The sequence below is a fragment of the Phyllostomus discolor genome, chromosome 12, assembly GCF_004126475.2.
Source record: "Phyllostomus discolor isolate MPI-MPIP mPhyDis1 chromosome 12, mPhyDis1.pri.v3, whole genome shotgun sequence".
NCBI classification, from domain to species: Eukaryota; Metazoa; Chordata; class Mammalia; order Chiroptera; family Phyllostomidae; genus Phyllostomus; species Phyllostomus discolor.
In genome coordinates, this window is record NC_040914.2 from 63156843 (window position 1) to 63176523 (window position 19681).

Genomic DNA, 19681 nt, shown 5'->3' on the forward strand with positions numbered 1-19681 from the left:
CTCTCTTCCCTGGACTTGATGGATAGGTTCAGGGCTACATCTCGGCAGCCAACTCACCACAGCTACCCAGGGAAAGGGGGATGGAGCAAGGCAAGTGTTCAGTAGTTAACACCATTGGCATGCTTTCCCTGGGATGGACAGGCAGACACACCGTGGCCAGGGGGAAATGTGGGGGCTGCCGTCACTTTCAATCAGCACAAGATTTCACTTTCAATTTTCCTCACTCTTGTCCTGATTCCTCTACCAATATTTCTTTAGTTCAGCTTAGAGTGTTGTATAATTTCTAATTAGTATCAGATGCTATCTTGGAGTTGGCCGCTCTGAGTTGGATTTTTAAGGACTGCGTCTGCAGTTAAAGTCCTTTTTCACGGCATCATCAACGGGAATGAGTGCAGGTAGCTGTGTTGTTTGCTTATGATACTGGCCTAGGCGGGATCGACTTTAATGAACCCTAGCCCTAGATACAAATCTCACCCGAGAAAAGTAAGTGAAGAGGAATGGGAGCATCATCTCGCTCATTAGCCAGTTGGCTTACGAAGGTTCACCAACCAACTCCCCAATCATGTTTTTGTTCTTTCTTCTCTTCCCTAGCTTGGATAATATAATTTACAGCCTCTAGAAGTCTAGCCGACGGTAACTGGATGGTGTCCAGCTTTGCCAGAATTGGAGAGGTGAGTTCCAGCCTTCTTGTTTCTCAATGAAAGAAAATGTTATACCCAGTAAGTTAAGGCAGTCAAAAAGACTAACCTGCTGGACAAGGGCACCAAACAAAACCAAACAGTTCAAAGGAAATTGCAGTGTCACTAGACACCTGTGCGTTGGGCCTGGAGGTGCCAGGAAAGAGGCAAGCAGGCATTGCTGCGTGTGTTTTTTCAGGCTCTGTTTCTCTAACCGGAAAAGTAGGTTGTTCATAGGACAATGTCACTCTACCTTCCCTTGGCTGAGCTTGCTAAGGGCAAAACACAAGGAATGTGGCGGAAATATGCTGTCAAGGTTTGGGAGAAAAAGAAAAAACAGTTCCACCCACCCTAGTACATCTTTGCCAACGTTAGTCTCTCTGTCGGCATTCCCACCCCTCCTCTCTCTGAGTGGTGCCTGGGTAAGCACTCTGGAAGCACCTTGTTCTCCAGCCTGCTGTGCTCTTTTCTCTTCTTGGTGTCCATTCCTGCCTCATTTTCTGACATCACGTTTTCCTTAAAAATAGGCTCTGAGAGCTATTTCTGTCTACTGTCAAGGGATCTGTCCAGCCAGACTCCCACGGGATGTAAGAATGAGTTTAAAACCAATCCTGAAGAAGAAAGGAAGAAGTTGGCTTAGCCCCAGATTCCGCTTTTAAACAAATCTTCTCTTGGGTCAAGTGAGATATTTTGGGCCCCACCCTTCAAGAGGAATTATAATATGGTTCTCTTGAAACACCACCTAAAATCCCATCCCAGAGACCACACAGTGTCACAGCAGAAGCATGGCAGCCTTGGGGTTTACAAGCAGCTTGGGAATCAGTCCCACCCCCATCACTTAGTTGTTTTGTGAATCTGGGCAAATCACTACACTTTTACAAACCTCTATTTCCCCATCCATAAAATGGTTTTCATGGTAGTATTGACCTCACAGGGGTACTATTTAGAGCAAATGGGCTAATGCATATAGAACACTTAGTCTTATGCCTGCCATAGGGTAATCACCCAACAAACGGTGACTGTCAACTTTATAATTTTGTCACCATACCAACAGCTAATAGGAGCAACATGCCAATTTACCACGGGCTCCCTCAGCATTGACTTATCACAAACCACACCGACCCTCATGGGCTCATTAACACATCTGGTCTTAGAAACACACTGTATCTCTTAGCCTCACTTCTTTCCGAGACGGCTGCTTGTGGGGATTTTCTCTGCACAGAAAGAAGGGCAGCCCTGCCAGCGAGGGGAGAGACAGATTAGAAGGGCCTCAGTGGTGGAACACAATCCCTCCTCTGTACTCACTGGTAACTAGCCATGATTGTATTTCAAAGGTAACAGTTCGTCTCCACCGCAGGGATTGGTGCACAGCCTACAAATACGGCCTAATGTGATCCGACAGGCCTGATTTCTCTAGATATATATTAAAACAACATGCTCAGTGCTGATGGCTCCAAGGTCCTGACCTTTAACAAGGACTTATGACGTAAGGCAACCTGCCCAGGAGAGCAAGCGGGGCAGAAGGCCAGGGGGACAAGGTCATTGGCTAATGAAGTGGTCAGCATTGAGTTTCTGTCACTCAGCTGGTTAAGAGGAAACTGAGAGGGAAGTAAAAGAAAATGAGAACATTTGAGAAACAAAGAGAAGGAGCACATCTGAGCTAACACTCTGAAGGTGAACTGATGTTGTCAGGCGGCCGGGTAAGGAGGCGCAGCCCAGCCGAGACTTCACTGCGACCTTCTTCCGTTTTACTTGCCGAACACAGGCTAGTTGAAAGAGCTTTGGAAAGCATCTAATGCTATGTAAATCCCAAGTTAGATTGAAAGTCAGCAGGTACTAAACCAGTCTGCTCTTTGGTTTAGATCAACTCCAGACACACAGTAAGTAAAGCGGCCAAGAGCACAGGCGCAGGACTAACTTCCAGACCAATGCTCTCTGGCCTCTGGGCAAAATACCTTCTGAGCTTCAGAGTGATTATCTGGAAAACTGACAATGATACCCACCTCAAAAAGAGGTTGGTAGAATTTAGGTGAGAAAGTTCATGTGAAGGGCTTAGCATGACGCTTGGCACAAAGTAATCACTCACATGTCAGCACTTAGTCCTGTTATTCACATGCTCTAACAATCTTAAAGAGAAGATGGGGGTGGGTGTTAAATGAATAATAAGTTGTGTGTTGTGGAGTAAGAAGACAGTCTGTGTGCCGTTCATAGTGGGCCTGTCCAGTCTCCAGACCTCCAGGCGGTCCCTCTCAGCAGCATCGGGCTGACTTGTAACCAGTGACAGCCACTGAAGTCTAGAAACATTTCTTCTAATCGTTAGTATCATCAGCTGGATTATAACTGTGCTCTTTTTTTTTAAGATTGACTTATTTATTTTGAGAGAGAGGGGAAGGGAAGGAGAAAGAGAGGGAGAGAAACATCAATGTGTGGTTGCCTCTCGTGTGCCCCCAGTTGGAGGTCTGGCCTGCAACCCAGGCATGTGCCCTGACTGGGAATTGAACCAGCAACCCTTTGGTTCTCAGGCCTGCACTCAATCCACTGAGCCACACCAGCCAGGGCTATAACCCAGCTCTTGAACATCAATGTACAAAGATGCAGAAGGTTTTAGTTCCATTTCCTGAATTATTAATCATATCCTCTTGACTCTTGTCCCTCTCATATTTAAAAGGGAAGCACTATTGTATATCAACTGTGATTGAAAAGTTAAACATTATTTTAAAAGAATAAATGAAAATAAAAGGGAAGTACTAAGGCTTATGGAAGGAAGCTCTGAATGGAAAGATCAAGGACCAGCACACTGGTCATAGAAGCTCATGGTGTCCCTCAAGTCCCATGGCCACTGATGTCTCAGGTCCCCGGACTAGTAGACCACACTTGCACTGCCTGCTTCTGCCTTAGAAAGATGAAATGAGGGTCTGCTGGAAGCATTGATCTGAGGAAGCAGTTGGAGTGTTTAGAAGGGCACGCAAAGTTCTGATGGCAATGATTACCAAATTAGACTGTAGCAGCCGGGGAACAGAGTCGGAGCATTGCCAGGACAACCAACCCCTACTCCCATCATGGCGCAGCCAAACCTGCTTCTCAGGATTCAGCTCCTTGGGACTTTCCCTGATTTGGAGACTCCAGCAGAGCAGCACAAATAATCATATGCCATTAACTGAAGCTGCTGCCTTGTTTTTCTTTCAAAGATGAATGTAGCTTTAAGCTGTTTTTCTGATTATAAAGAAAATATTTAATATCTTTTAAAATGCCATCAACTTATCAAAGTGTAAAGAAAATTTAAATTACCCAAAATGTCACCACCCAGAAGCAAACACTGTTAACCTGGACTCCATCCTATCAGATGTCTTTTCTGTGTACATATGCATATGTGTGTCTCATTTTATGTCAGCATTATTATAAATGCTGTCTACAATAATATGCCATGTCAGTGAATTACAGATTTGCATGTTCCTTTCCAGTGACCTCACTGCATTCTTGTGTTGGATGTACCGTCGGTTATTTCACTAATCCCCTGTGGATGGGCAGTAATAATACTATAAATAATACGGTAATGAACATCCTTGTGCTTGGTGAATCTGTCCAGTCGTCTCCTTAGGGTACATCCCCCCAAGTTGGAGTTGCTGGAAAAGCTGTCCCCCTCTCAACCAAAGAGTAAGAAGTGTTTTCTATGGAGCAGGGTAGGGAATAAAAGGGCAATGACTGGCCACGCAGAAGAGTCCTGTCAACTGTAGTGATGCTTATCCATTCATTTATGAGGAAGTGAAGGAGAGAGAAGGCGTATTTTCTTGCCCCTGAGCTCAAGCATCATGCCATGAGGTTCTAGAACCAAACTCTTGTTTTTATTTTACTTCCCCACCTGGTGCTCTTCTCTCTCTGGCTTTTGGGTCTGACACACATCTTACAGCTCACTCAACAGCAGTCTCATCCCCCACACTCCGACAATCAGCCAGAAGACTCCATTTTCTCCTGACTGGGTTTCATCCCAGTTGCTTTTCTCCATATGGGGCCCTGAGGCTGATTAACTCCTTTGGGTAGAGTTGGCACTAAGACCAGCCGAGCAGTGGCTTGAGTTGGATGATTACATGGCAATGTTTTAATTTGCCTTTGGATAAATTCTCATAGGCTTTCCTAAGAAAATCTCCCTTTACATGCAGTCATTTAATTGAAGAACAGTTGGGAGAGGAAGATGAGCGAAGATGACAGATGGAAGAATGCAGATGTGTGTGTCTTACTTAGAGGGGCGCAAAGCGCCCTGAGGATTTGGCCTCCAGTGAGACACAACGTCGGCTCCCACTGCCTGTATCCGTGGACCTGAGAAATGTTCATGAAATCATTAAAATACAGGGGCTTTTCTCAGGTGACAAGCAGGGAAAACCACAACAAAGTCATCTAAAGGACTGGCTACTCCCCCACACACATCCCAAGTCCAGGAAACACACACACGCACCCAAAAAAAATACCCCCAAATTTACGCAGCCCTGTAGGAAGGCAAAACAAAGCAAAAAATAATAACAAGGCTTCTGTTAGAGAGAAGTTTCCTTTGGTCACATTGCTGCAAAGATAACTTTTTTAATTCCATGCTTACACTGGTTTCCTTCAAACAGATTTTCTGAACATCCTAATTTGGTGTTTGTATAATTCAACATCTATTATTGTTTTAGGAACACAGTTATTATTTTAATTATAATTTAAAGCTGCCTAATATGCCCAGAGGTCACTGGGCACCTAAAAGAAATAAATAAAAACAACTTGCCATTTTTAAAAGCAGCATGTTTATTTGAAAGTCCCATGAGCTACTCAACTAAGACATCATAAAACCTTCAAATAAACTAAAACGGAAACAAAATAAAATGTCCGGACTTAATCTCCTTAGAAGGCAAGCAGGAGAAGGCCACAGCCGGCTGCATGCTGGCGTGAGAACTTGCAGAATGATGTTATCACTGAGTTCGGGAACCCCTGTGTGTGTCTTGGTGCCCAAACTCACAGTGCAGTCTGCATCGTCCCGGTCCTAGGTTTGTAATCTGTGAGACTTCAGTGAAATTTTAGCCAATGAGGGCTCAGTCTAGGAAAAACATTTTATACAGAAAAAAAAAAAAAGGCATGCTAGGGGCCTGGGAATGCCTACCGACGGACTGCTTCATCCTGGTGGCTTTGGATGGCTTTCTGTAGTCTAGGTGTCAGTAAAGTAGATTCCAGTCTCATTAGCTCTGATATTTTCAATGTAGAATTGCTGAAATATCAAAGTCTAGTGATTTTACATTTGGAAGGCTAAAGAGATTTCAAAACGGGTCCATAATGTTTCTACATGCGAGTTTCCATAACAGAAAACAGTAAAATCATTTTCAAACCATTTACTACTAGTATTCTCCATGTAATCAGAGCTGTTATGGTTTGTTAAGCCACAGAATTCTCTTGTGGGCAGGAGGTTCATACTGCTCCAAGACCTTCTAGCTATACCAGTATACAAACCAGTAAATAGTTTAGAATCCAGGAACAAGCGTAATCAGGATTTCTAGGGGAAAGCATCTATTCCCTCTACACCCCAGAATGGTTTTAGTTACTTTCAGGCGACTCTTTCTGGGAACCAGGGGGCCAGACTACCAAATTTGGATCACTTAAAGTTCTGAGAAAAAAAGGCAAAGTGGCAAAGAACAGGCTCCAAAAGAATTCCTTTTTTACTATGGAAGAAATAAGAACAAAAAGAAAAGAAGTTGAACTCTAGAATGACAAACTCAAATGGCTGCATAGACTAAGCAAAGCCCATAAATAAGTGAAGTAGACATACTGTGAGGCAATAGGGAAAGCTGGGGACTGTGGCAAACATGCCCAGCCCAAAGAGCAGCTGCTACTCAGCTCTGGCTGATGCTTCTGAGACCCAGTGTAACTGAGTTTTCAATTTTTTAAGAGAAGCTGGAAATAGAGATTTTTTTTCACTTGAAAAAACTCACATTTTAAATGTAGGCAAGCAATTTAATACGAAAACCCACACAACCAAATAAAAGATTCTACATGCCCCATTCAGCTCATGGGCAAAATAAGTTGGTAAATAGTGTAAAACAGAAGCAAGCAGTTGGGGGCTAACAATAGCAACAGGTTCTGAAGCTTGGAGCAGACCATTTGTGTTCAAGAGTTCTTTCATTCTCCATCCCAGACAAGGGAGAGTCTTATCAAGTTTTTATACTAATTCCTATCTATAAAAGAAAATGTATACTTTTCTCTTCCATTCTACCCAATGCCTTCAAACCTAAAATGACCTTTAATCTCTCCATCCTTTCTTCCTGGTTCCCTTTGTAAGTACTGGTCTGGTGAGCGATCAACTCAGGGTGCGCTGAGCTAGGCAAATGCTTATGCTCTCTTAGCCTTCTGAGATGGGGATGGATCGCTGCATAGAAATTATTCACGGGAGGTGGAGAGCTGTTTTGAGTGTATTTGCAAGATTTCATAGATAAATTATAATGCAGGGTTGTTGTTTTTTTTAGAGAAGTGAGGGGAAAGGAGGGAAAAATAGGAGGAAAGAAACATTGATCAGTTGCCTCTCATATGTGCGTGGACTAGGGACCAAACCTGCAACCTAGACATGTGCCCTGATGGGAGAATCAAACTGGCAAACTTTCACTTTACAGGATGACACCCCACCAACTGAGCCACACCAGTCAGGGTTATAATACAGTTATAGGTTGCTTAAGGATATTTTCTTAATAGCCTTCCTTGCATTTCAGCTTAAAATGTTGATATTCAGAGGGTATATCAGTCACTTTGTATTAAGTAATGCTTCAGTAACAAACAAACCTCAACTCTCAGCAACTTACAACCAAGATACATTTTTCATGCACAAAATTGCAAGGTTGTATAGTGCTCCATTTCATCTTTATTCTGAGCCCTGGGCTGAAAGAGCAGTTCCTCCCTGGCTTCAAAACAATATCATGCTAGGAGGGAGAAGCAAAACCACATGATGGCTTGTAAAGCTCCTGCTCAGAAGTAGCATAGATCACTTCCTCTTGCATTTTGTTGGTATCCAAAACAAGGCACATGGCCAAGCCTGGTGTTGAAGAGACAGGAGAAGTATTACCCCTCCACCCAGAAGGGCAATATTTAGGAACAATAAAACCACCACCCACAGAGGGCCCTGTCTCAGGGTCTTGGAGACGGAAAGTAATGGGAAAGCGCCCCAAAAGCTCCTATTGGAAAAACAAAGCCAGCTCACAGGCTTCCTTCTGATCTTGGGAGGAACCATTGAGGTGGTGTGACTGATGAATGTGTGAAAGCATGGTGTCTGGAGTCCAACTTCCTGGGTTCAAATCCCGGCTGTACCATTTTGTTGTGTAAGACCTTGGATATGGCATTAACCCTTTTGTGTCTCGGTTTCCTCACGTAAGCACAACTATGTCATAGAGCTGTTAGGAGGATTTAATGAAGGAAGATATATACAGGGTGTGGCAAAAGTAGGTTTACAATTGTGAGTATGCAAAACAGACTTTATTCTTGTATTATTATTTTAATTATTGTATTATTTTCCATACAAACAACTGTAAACCTTCTTTTGCCCCACCCTGCATTCATAGAAAGAAAGCGAGACAACTTAGAACAGTGTTTGGCATAGAATATGTATTGACTACCACTACAGTGACCCTGAATGCAAAGCCATCAGCCCAAAATGCATCTTCTTAGTAGGGCCAAAGCCCCCCTGTTACAGCTAGATTACCCCAGGTCTTTTTGCTTTTTAGAGTCCCATATTAAAATGCAGGTACTTCAGGGAAGGCTAAATTGTTAAGTCTTTTTCAACTAATACCTTGTTGAGGATTACTGTGAGAGCAGGTTCCAACGGAATGGGGTAAACAGAGGTGCTAGAGACAGTGAGGTAGAGAAAACAGGGTTGGAGAACTAAGACCCCCCCCCCCCAAATAAATTTGCTGTGTGGTTTTACTAAGACCGACTCTAACCAGGTCAGTGATTCTCATCCTTGGCCACACACTAGAATCCCCCGGGGAAGTCCAGATCACAGCGTAGACGGATGGCATCAGAATATCCGTGGGTGGGATGCAGTACTCTGAACATCCTGAAGCTCCCGGATGCTTGCTATGTAAAACCAAGTCTGATCACCACTGGAGTAGCCTGTCTTCACTACAAGCACCTGATTGCCTCCTTCTTAGGCCATATTTTGCTCTGCTGTGAATCTGCATTAACCCACATTTCTCCAGCCCGGTCCAGATGAACTGGCCAGCAGAAGAACTCTTGCTCACAAAGAGGAGCGAGAGAGATGGCTAAAGTTGAGCATTTGTCTTCGCTCTCCACCTGATTGATCACTTTATACAATAATGAAACTTTTAAAAGGTTGAACCTGAACTGAGGCTGTGACTGTGACACGATTAATCAAACTCTTGAAGAATCATGTTACATTATGTGCTTCGAGCATTGATCCACTTCGCTAAAAGTTGGCCTGAAATACAACCTAGACACAAGATATTTGATCCATAAGAGATGGTCAGGATGCCATCAATTGTTTCGAGTCTCCATGTGATATGTGGACCTGCAGCTGCCAGACCATAAACCAGGACAAACTCTAACACATCAGAGAGAACGTCATCAGTCCCCACCTTGCCCCAAATAGTGGGGAGTGGGAGTTAGAGAAGAGAGTGCTGACTATAGTATGTTCCTCCAACCTGCTGTCGCTGCGCCTAGGTAATAAGGGTAGCGTTCATCTACAAGGTCCCCAGTCTCCCTACCTGTTCTTGAACTGGTCATAGACAATACTGTCGATCCCAGCGCCGTCAAGTCTTCCTTATGGAGCCATATTATGCAGGTCATCTCTAAGTCTAAGTTTCATAGGACCAAATGCATCCTTCTTTTAAATTCACAGATACACATCAAGTTAGTAACAGTACCTAGCATCTCTGTGTGGTGCTTGCCAGTTAGTCAAACACTTAAAAGTCCCCAGACTAGTTTGAGCCTCACAACTGCCCCATGAGGTAGGTAGGTAAGCCAGGACTTATGATCCCCATTTTACAGAAGACACAACTCACTGAGGGAGTGATGCCCACTGCCAAGGTAGTGGATCTCAGGTAGAAGTAGAACACCTGGTTTTAGGACTTGAATCCTGTGCTTTCCAGCAACTTCCACGCAACAGGGGAGACCACAAGGGAAATCAGATCTAGTGTTGGCCCCAGGCTAAATCACATCATAGGCAAAGCTCCTGGGATGCCTCTCTTTGACTCCTTTGCCAGCCTTCCTGACTCCTCCAGGCGCCCCTCTCACCCTGTGCCCTCGCCCTGAATCAGCCCACACTTTCACTAGCATCTCCGGGTCTAGAAGCCTCTCTCTCTGCTTTCCCCCTCGAAACTGCCCTGGTCTTAGCAGGTCCAGTGGAAAGACAAATGTGTCCACAAGGCCCAGCTTGCTTTTGAGACTTAGCTGCATGACCTTGGGTGTTACCTTGTGCTTTTGAGATTCCTCCTCTGTACAGTGGATTGCTACTAGAACCTGCTCCCGGGGGCTCTAAGGAAGATAATATGGGTCAGGTACATAAAGCACCACAGACTATGTCTGTCATTTATTAAGCACTGAAAAAGGGCAGTTGTTTTAAAAATCATTTATATTGAGTTATTAACTATAATAGGTATGATAACTAGCATGTTTCAAGACCTACTCTGTAATGCTGTGTATTACATTGTTCTCCATATTTCTATTCTTTCATTCATTTTTCATGACAACCCTATGAAGCAGGCACTGTTATTGCCCCCCTGTACAGATGGTGAAACCGAGACACACAGAGGTTAAATATTGCCAGGAAGAGTTAGAACCTGACTCTGCCCCAAGTGGTAAAACTCCAGAACCAACACTCCAGGTTCAAGTACAACCTCCAGTTGGAAGTGTCGGGGGTGCGTAACAAACATTTAACTTGGCTTCTTGTCATTTGCATTTTAAATAAGAGTATCTGTGAATGAAAGAAATAGCTTAAACATATAGCACTGACATGAAAAAGACTGAATCTATGATGGTGAAATATCAGCCATTATAGCAAAGGGAACAGACAATGAGTAGGAATGAGGGCTACTGAGCTTATACCATGAATATATTTTTTCAATTAAGAGAAGACATCACATGGAAATGTTAACAGTGGTAGTCTTTATGGAGCAAGGACTAAGCTCAGGTGAAGATAGCAGGGCTTTACTTCTTTTATTTTTACTTTTCTGTGTTATTTGAATTTTTTAAATATGGTTTCCACAAGTTGGTTTTGTTTTATACCTACAGGATTTATCTAAGCAATAAAAGTATTGTTCTATTTTCTTTTCTCCTCAACTACTTCATATTTTTAAATTAATGAATGCAATGTTTAAAAATTGTGCTATAAAGACAACCACGTGTTCCACTCCAATCTCCCGCCTTCAAGCTGCTTATCATCTCAGCACAGAGCTAAGACAGGGCAGACGGAAGAATCAGAGCGCCCAGAGAAATGGGTCATGATTAAGTACCAAGAATGCAGGGCCATCTCTTGAGAATACAGGAGTCTAGCTCTCTTCCCAAACTTGGTATTTTCCCTAATGTTTTTTTTCTCCACCAGAAATTTTCCACTTTCATTATGTGGGTTAAGTTAGAGGAGTTCACCTTCAGAACTTTAAATGTGCCAACAGCTAATCCCTTCCATAAGACACATTTCTGGGAAAGCCCAAAGATAAATGTTTACAGCCTGTGCTGGGAGAACAGGACCCAGCGAAATTCAAAATGATCTGAGCAGTATATGCCCGCGGCCGAAGAAACACTTCAGAGTGAGCTCTCGCCTCCCCACTCTGGAGCTCTGGCCTCCCTTCCCACTGAGGAGAGTGCAGTCACTGGAAACACTCGTAGGTTAGATTCTTCCCCCACTTTTCCTGGTTTTGTCTTCACCATGAAGAGGATGGTCATTAAACCCATGCTTAAAATATTAAGTCCACTACCTAAAGGAACAAAGTGTATTGAAGTTGCTAAGTGTTAAGTACAGGAACTCAAAATAGCCTGAGCACACTCCCCTCAGCATACACATCCAAAGTATTGGTTGAGAGGAACCCAGGCATAGAAATAGGGAGAGATGCACACACACACACATCAATATATTGATATATCAATAAATGGAATGCATTTCTCAACTAACTAGCATTTTTGACAAGCAGAGAGCAAAGATGACCCCCTAATTAAGGCACTTAGAAAGGCCAGTTACTCAGCAAAATTAAGACATGATCTCATAAGGATACAGAGAAAATAGGGACCAATACTAGATGCCACTTAACATCTCTGAGGCTTTACCTCATCCATCACAGGGGCCAGTGATATCCCCCTCTGGAAGATGCAGGGAAAGTATAAAGAGATGCCCAGCACGGTGCCCTGCACAACTGCTCAGCTCCTGGACCCAGTGCCTGGCCTCACAGGCTGGATGTGAGGCTGAAGTCACCTTTCAGCGGGACCTAGACACACCAAGAAAGCCCACCGGCTTGATGGGGCTGCTGCTGCTCCCTACACGCTGCCCAGTGGCTGGGCCCAGGATCCCCTCTGCTCAGTACTTCTAGGGATTTGGCACTGTGGGCAGTTCAAGGATATTTTGAAAAGCAGTGTGGACAAGATGTGATTTCCTTATATGTTTGTTTTCCAAGTTCCTTGGAGAATTCCTTTAGGAATTTCTTAGAATGCCCCAGCTAGAGCATAGTAGCTGCTCAATAAATGTTTATGAATGAATCATAAGCACTCCCAGTGATCGAGTTTCTGCTATGTGCCAGGCTCTGTACTCCAAGAAGATCCTAACTCTGTTATTCCATCTATTTCATCGTAACTCCACACATGGGAGAGAGACACTCAAGTTTAGCAGAAAATGAAACTGGCTTTGCAGTTGTGATTTCAACTAGCCCTCATCCTTCATTCTAGCTGGATGACCCCTGAAAAAAGCATTTAAATTCTCTGAGCCTCTTTCCTCATCTGTAAAGTGCACATAACAAATCTACTTCCTAGGATTACTGTGGATGAAAAGATATTGGTAGATAAATAGATCCATCTTTTATATGTGTGTGTGTACACCTACATGTCTATGTGTGTGTATGTATATATGTATAATCACATAATACAATGTCTTTCTAAAACCTAGAATATGATGTTAAAGAAACAAATGAAAAACAGGGTATGATAACAACCCAGTGAGGTGGGTGTTGTCCCCATTTTATAGATGAGAAGCTCCTGAGAACAGTATCCTCTGGCTGCAGTCCAGTCAGCCTCTCCCAGTGATAAATTCTCTTGATTGCATCACAGTTGAGTAGGGAATTGATCTGGAGCTTTAGAAATACTCAGGATTGGGGAAAGGACATTCCAGATAGGCCCAAACCCTACAGAGGCTTGGCAGGGGGGCGGATAATAAGAGATCAAAAGAAATACTAGCTAGATTTTTTTTCTTCTCTCCCTATAGAGTGCTTGAGTGCAAGTTAGTCAGTGAATTTATTCCCTAGCCTATATTAGGAGACATGTTATTTACTAAGCACCTACATTGAGAAGTAGAATAGAAAATGGTTAAGAAAAAAATACTCTGGAGTAGTCTGCCTAGGTTTGAATCCATGACTGTCATTTATAAGCTGTGTGGCCAAAGTCTTTTAAATTCTCTAATCTTGAGTTCTGTATTTGTAAAATGAGGACAATGATAGATCCCTGGGGAGGCTGCCTTGACCATTATTCAAGTTAGCACATGCAGAGTTTGTGTCATGCCCATACCTTGTAAGCATTCAATACATCATCATTTTTACTGTTGTTGTTGGTTTTATGTGGTTTATATACATAATCCAAGATTTGAGTGGATTAAACAATAGATCAAATAACCCAACTAGTAACAACTGGTAGACACAGGATTCTAAAACCCTATCTCCATGTATCAGTCAGAAAACATTAGGCTATGCTGGGCAACAAACAAGCCCCAAAATGTCATACTGTGACACAATGGAAGTTTATTCCTCACTCACACAAAATGCATTGCCATTTTGGACAACTGTCCATGTGTTAGCTTAACAGTCCAGGTGGCTGTGTTCTTATCCACAATTAACACAAGTGCCTGTGATCACAGTGGCAAGCCAAGACCTGGAAAGGTAGGCACTAGCAATGAAATGCTTCTACCCAGAAGGGACATGTGTCTCTTCCATTCACATTTAATTGGCCAAAACAAGTTGCATAGTTATACCTAATTCAAGAAGGAAAAGTGCAACCCTTCTGCATGAATAAAAGCCCAAGAACACAAGTTATCAGCGAACATCATACCCACCAAAGCCAGTCTCTTTATTCTGTATTGCACTGTCTGCCTGTCTCTGCAACAGCCTAGCCATTGTTCAACTTTTCCTGACTGCAACAATTAGTTTCAACACCCCTTCCTTAAGTTCAGAGAAAAGCATCAGTGCTTTGAATGAGCTAATTAATTAGCGACTGTTTCACAAATTCCAGCCTAGCTCTTGTCCCTTTTTTGCCTGTGAGTGGCACTCCATGGTCAGTGGCTATCCTCTAGTGGCCCGGTCAGCCCAGCCAAGACCAAGGCCACCCATCCTTCCATTCTGGAGGGCTCTCCTCTTCCCCCATCCATCGCCAGGGCCCGGTGATCTTGCCTGTCGATGCCAGCTCTCACTTGATGTCTCAGTTCCAGCACAGATGCTCCAGCTGCTAACTGGGGAGGGTCTGCCCCCCAAAATATTTAGTTAGCAGCCATTCAGTTAAGTGGAATTGACTTGTTATCGGCTTTCCTCTGTAAGGCTGCCACCAGCAAAGGCTGTTTCCTCCTTCCCTCTTCTCTGCCTGTCAGTTCACTCCACATTCCTATCGGCAGCCTTTAGCTCTGATCAATACTAACCGCTGTGTAACAGCTCATGCACGGCTGCTCTGGTTTGCATCGATCAGACCCTTCTTCCAACAGGTAGTCAGCTATTTGAGGCAATGACTTGAGATAAACACCTACTTTTACTTCAGGCTAATTCATTTCAGGTGGGTTTCAAGGAGGCTCTGCACCCCCGTCTCTGTGAGACAAGCTGAAATCATAGAGTCAAGATCAACTCCTCATGTGCTCGAGATCCTAGGAGACCTTTCTTCCTCTCCCCCTTTTCTTCCCTTCCCTTGTATGCTGTAAGTGCCACTTATAAACAAGATACCAAGACTTGGGGCATTGAAAATGCCACTTCAGAAAATGTGTCAGCCAGCTGTCCCTCCTTCCTTTTAATAAGATGCATCCGGGACTGCAGGAAACGCAGGGCTGCTGTGGAGGCAGCATTGTCGCCGGGCAACCAAGTATCTTACCGGCTTTCCCAGAACTAATCTCATAGTATCCCACAACCCTGGTTCTCTGACCACCTCAGGGGGAAGCCTTTGAATCCACCCCATCCTTGTTTCTGGCTCACAAGCGAATTTGCCAGGAGCTGATATTACAAAACCAGTTGCTATTTTGCAATTGACTGGGGATTAGTACAACTTCATGGCATTTGTGTTATAACCAGAAAGTACACGAGACTAGATATTAGGCACTCTCTTCAACATGTACACTAAGTGTGGCTGAATGGTACATCTGATACCACATGGCCCGGTCACCTGGGTCCCAAAACCCCTGTCCTGTTTCTTTCTCTGGTCCCCTGTGGTACACCCACCTCATCAGTCCCCAAATCCTGTTGATCCTTCCCTTGTCGTGTGACCCCAGTGTTCCCTGCCCTCCAGCTCAGTTGTTATCATCCTCATCCAAGCCTTCATCTCCTGGTGCGTGGACCACTGCAGTACCCTCCAGCTAGCTGCCGGGCTTTCAGGTGTTCCCGTCTTTGTTACTTTCATCCTGCAACAGATTAGTCTTCCTAGTGCTCCGCGGTGGTTGCTTTGCTCTTCTTGAAAATCCTCGACGGCTTCCCATCACCTACCAGAATGGAAGCCAGTTTTCTCAGCCTATTGCTCTGGCTTTCAGAAACCTGATCTTTCGCTATCTCTCTCTCTCTCCAGACTATCTCTCTCTGTCCTCCAGCAGAAACCCTATACCCCAGTCTGTCTGAATGGCTTCCTACTTCCTCCAAAAAGTTTTCTAGTTCTGTGCCTAGAGAAGGAATGTCATGCCACACACCACCTTTGAAATTGGTTCAAATCCTGGCTTTACTACTTACTAGTTTTGGGACCTCAGGGGAATTATCTGAACTCTCTGCCCCAATTTCTCATCTGGGAAATAGGGATAATGATAATACCTACTCCATAAGATGGTTAATACAATTAAATAATTAATATATGTAAGGCATCTGAATGGCACCTGCATATAGTAAATTCCATGTAAATGTTTCATCTTATTATTTTCTCCTCTCTTCCGAGCCACAACCCAAAGACTACCTTCTCCATGACTGTCCTCTAGGTCATCCTAGCAAAAATACTTCTTTTTCTTCCATCCCATAGTTTTGGTTTATATGATGTGGGATGCCCCCCAAAAAAACCCAAAATGTATTTATAAAAAATTGTTTATTTATTTTTACATGTTTAAACTTCAGTCACCTTCAAAATACTCTCCATCTGATGCAATACACCCATCAAGATATTTTGTCCACTGCTCAAAACAGTTTTTGAAGGTGTCGATTTGATGCCTTTTAGGGCTTCTGCTGTTCTTTGTTTCACCTCTTACACATGGGCAAAATGTTTCCTTTTGAGGACTGGTTTCATCCAGCGCAACAAAAACAAAACTTGCTTGGGGCAAGATCAGGTGAATAGGGAGGATGGGGCACAGGGGTCATGCTGTTTTTGGTCAAAAACTGCTGAATACCCAGTGTACTGTGGGCAGCTGTGCTCATAAAGCATCTATTGTGAAATGGGCAAACTCATTGAGTCTTCAAACAAAATTCACTGAATCCAAATGCAGCCTCTTACAACAATGCCCACTGGTACACTGATACAGATGGGTTCCTGGAACACTCACCTAGTGGGGGAAGCCTGTACTACAAGGGACATGCCCTCCAGAAGATAATTCTGGGTTCATTTGGGTCTCTCTTGTACTGATAATATAATAATAATCAATGGCTATTAGGTACAACTTCAGTTCTTTTGATGCATTATTGCTTTTAAATATTTGGGACGGATACTTTGCATTTCCCCACATCTACTCTTTCTCCTTCTCCACCTTGCTTTTTGGCATAGGAGGCTGATCTGTACATGTATGTCTGGTCGTTTCCAGTTGGATTTGGCCAACAAGGAGCACTGGCAAGTAATAAATAGGAAGGAGGAAGAAGTGTAGGTTGGAGTTTCTATTTCCCCAGCTCCTTCCCATCTGAGTCACTGCAGAACAGCTTCATCTCTCAGCAGGAGGTCATGGCTCCTATCCTCTTGGCCCAGCCTGCTCTGTCTCTTCTCTGCACCCTCTCCCTGCCTCTTCACACTGAGGGTGGTAACAAGGCCCCAGGGCATTGCACTGACCCTGTGGTTCCCAGGATGTTGGCCACACCTTTCTAATACAATTATCCCTATAGGAACTCTCCCCAAATTATCCTAATTCCCATGTGCCACCCTGGCTCACACAGTTTTCATTACAGCCCTGCCAAGTAGACCCTGCCATTGTTAGCGAGGACACCTGAGGTCACATCAAGCAAGTGAGAGAACCATATCTGCCTGACTCCAAAGCCCATACTCTGAATCTCTCCTATTATAGGAAGGTGGTAAGGTGGCTATTTCTCTATGGATTTTCACACCTCTTAGTCAGAATTTGTTAGTTTGCTTTTGCCACATACAAAAACACCTTAAATCTTAGAGGCTTAAAACAACAGTCACTCAAAACAACAGCTCACTGTCCTGGGGGGCGGCAGTTTGGGTTGGGCTCTGCTGGCAAGCTCTTCTGCTGAATTCACTCGATTTGCTTCTGTGGCTACAGTAAACTAAAGGGTTATTTTCTGACCCTGATGGCTTGGACGGTGTCACATACATGTCTGTCAGCTGGTGGGGAGCCACAAGAGTCACCAGGCCATGTGTCTCCAGTATCTAGCCAGGTAAGCTAGATTTCTTCATGTGGTGGCTCTATTCCAAAAGAGCAAAGGAAAGCAAATCCCAGTGTGCAAACCCTCTTCCAGCCTCCACTTGCATCGAGTTATATGTTGTCCCAGCAGTATAATGCAGAATCAAGGGCTAGCAAAATCCACTCCAACTGTTGGTGAGAGGAGGGGCAAAATACTGCAGCCAGTCTACCACATGGGACACTCTTTTCTGGGAAGATCTATGCACTGACAACGTTATATCCTGTATCCTCATAACCGAAGTCAGAAAAGCAATGTGGGCAGGTCCCGTGTTTAGGGGGTGGGGAGTATCCGCTTTAATAGCTTGGTGAACATCTGACACCCTTCCTGCCTGTTACCACCAGACTGAAAATAATTCTGAAAGGGAAGTCTCTTAAAACTTAGCATGAGGGAGTGGAATTTTTTTAATTAGGCTTCAGCAGAATTTTTAAAAGAATCTTTCTTTTCTTCAGTGGCCTCTCCCTTGTTATAAATTTTAACTCCACCCAGTGGCATACCACAGCCAGCCTGGCTTCTCCGTCCCAGTCCTCCACCGCTGCTGGCTTGGCAGCCCTGCTCAGCTAACAGTGCCGCAGAGGGAGAGGCAGAAGCCTTGCCTCCCGCTCTCCTCACTTCCTCCTTTCTTTTCCCCACTCCTTCTGGAGCTCATCCTGGTCTACTCACTGCTGCCCTGCACCCAGCTGGGACCTAATCCAGCTCCCAATCCTAGGAGCAGGATTCTAGAAAGAGCTGGCAGGTTTACCTATTGGACTGCTCTGCATAGCCCCCCAGGTTGGGCACTGCACATGCTGCAGTGACTCAGCCTAGAGGCTTAGCTAGAAGACTGGACCTCTGGGAAACCCTAAAACAGACTATGAGTCCCAAAAAGTAGTTGTATGTGAAATTACACTTAAAAATGCCTGTGAGATTATGAGCTTGATGTGGCTAGCCATTAATTTATTTCACAAGTAGTTATTGAATGTCTACTATGTGCCAGGCACTGTGCAGTCCTTGGAGATATAAAACATGGTTCCTGCCCTTGAGAAACTTGTAGTCTGGGGCCAGGAAGGAGACACACCCATGAAGAGATAATGTCAATTAATGAAGTAAGTGTTGAGTAAGAGGGTGTCATAAGAGGACAGGAGGCCACTGTGCCTAGCCTGGGTGATCGGGGAAAGCTTTCTGAAAGAGGTGATGTCTGATAAGGTCTCGTTCATTGCCTTCCAGTAGAAATATACTATGAGCCACAGTGTAATTTTAAATGTTCCAGCAGTCACATTTAAAAGAACAAACAGGAGAAAATAATCCTAATATATTTCATTCAGCCCAATATATCCCAGATACTACCATTTTACTACATGAAAAATATAAAAATTATTAGTAAGATATTTTACATTTTTTATTATACTAAATCTGAAATCTAGTGTGTATTTTATACTTACAGCACATCTCAATTTGGACATCAAATTTTCAAGTTAAAGTAAAATGTAGTCCTATCAAAGCAATAACGTTGTGCTTAATGGAAACATATTTTATATTGCTTCAGTTAAAATTTTTAAATTTAAATTAACTTAAATGAAATAAACCTAAAATGTCAATTCCTCATTTCCTGTAGCCACATGTCAGGTGCTCTATAGCTGTGTGTGACTAGCAGCTACCACATGAGAGAGCTAGGGTCAAAAAGGATAAATAGACATGAAGCAAAAAAAAAAAAAAAGTAAAGAAGATAGGTCATTCTTGTTTAAAAAAATGACTAGTGAGAGCAAAAGCACATAAAATAGTATGGGGTTTGGAACTCTGTGTGGTTTCATATTACTGTGACATAATGGGCAAGACTAGTGGTGGGAAATGAGCCAGTGGTGGAGGGATAGGCAAGAGACGGTCATAACGAACCTCGTGTGATCCGAAAGAGTTGAGAATCATATATTTCCTAAGTATGTACTTAATATGGGGAAATTGAGCACAGAAGGGACTCTCTGGCTAGGGCCACTAAACCTTAATGTGAAAAGCATCTACTCTCCTGGC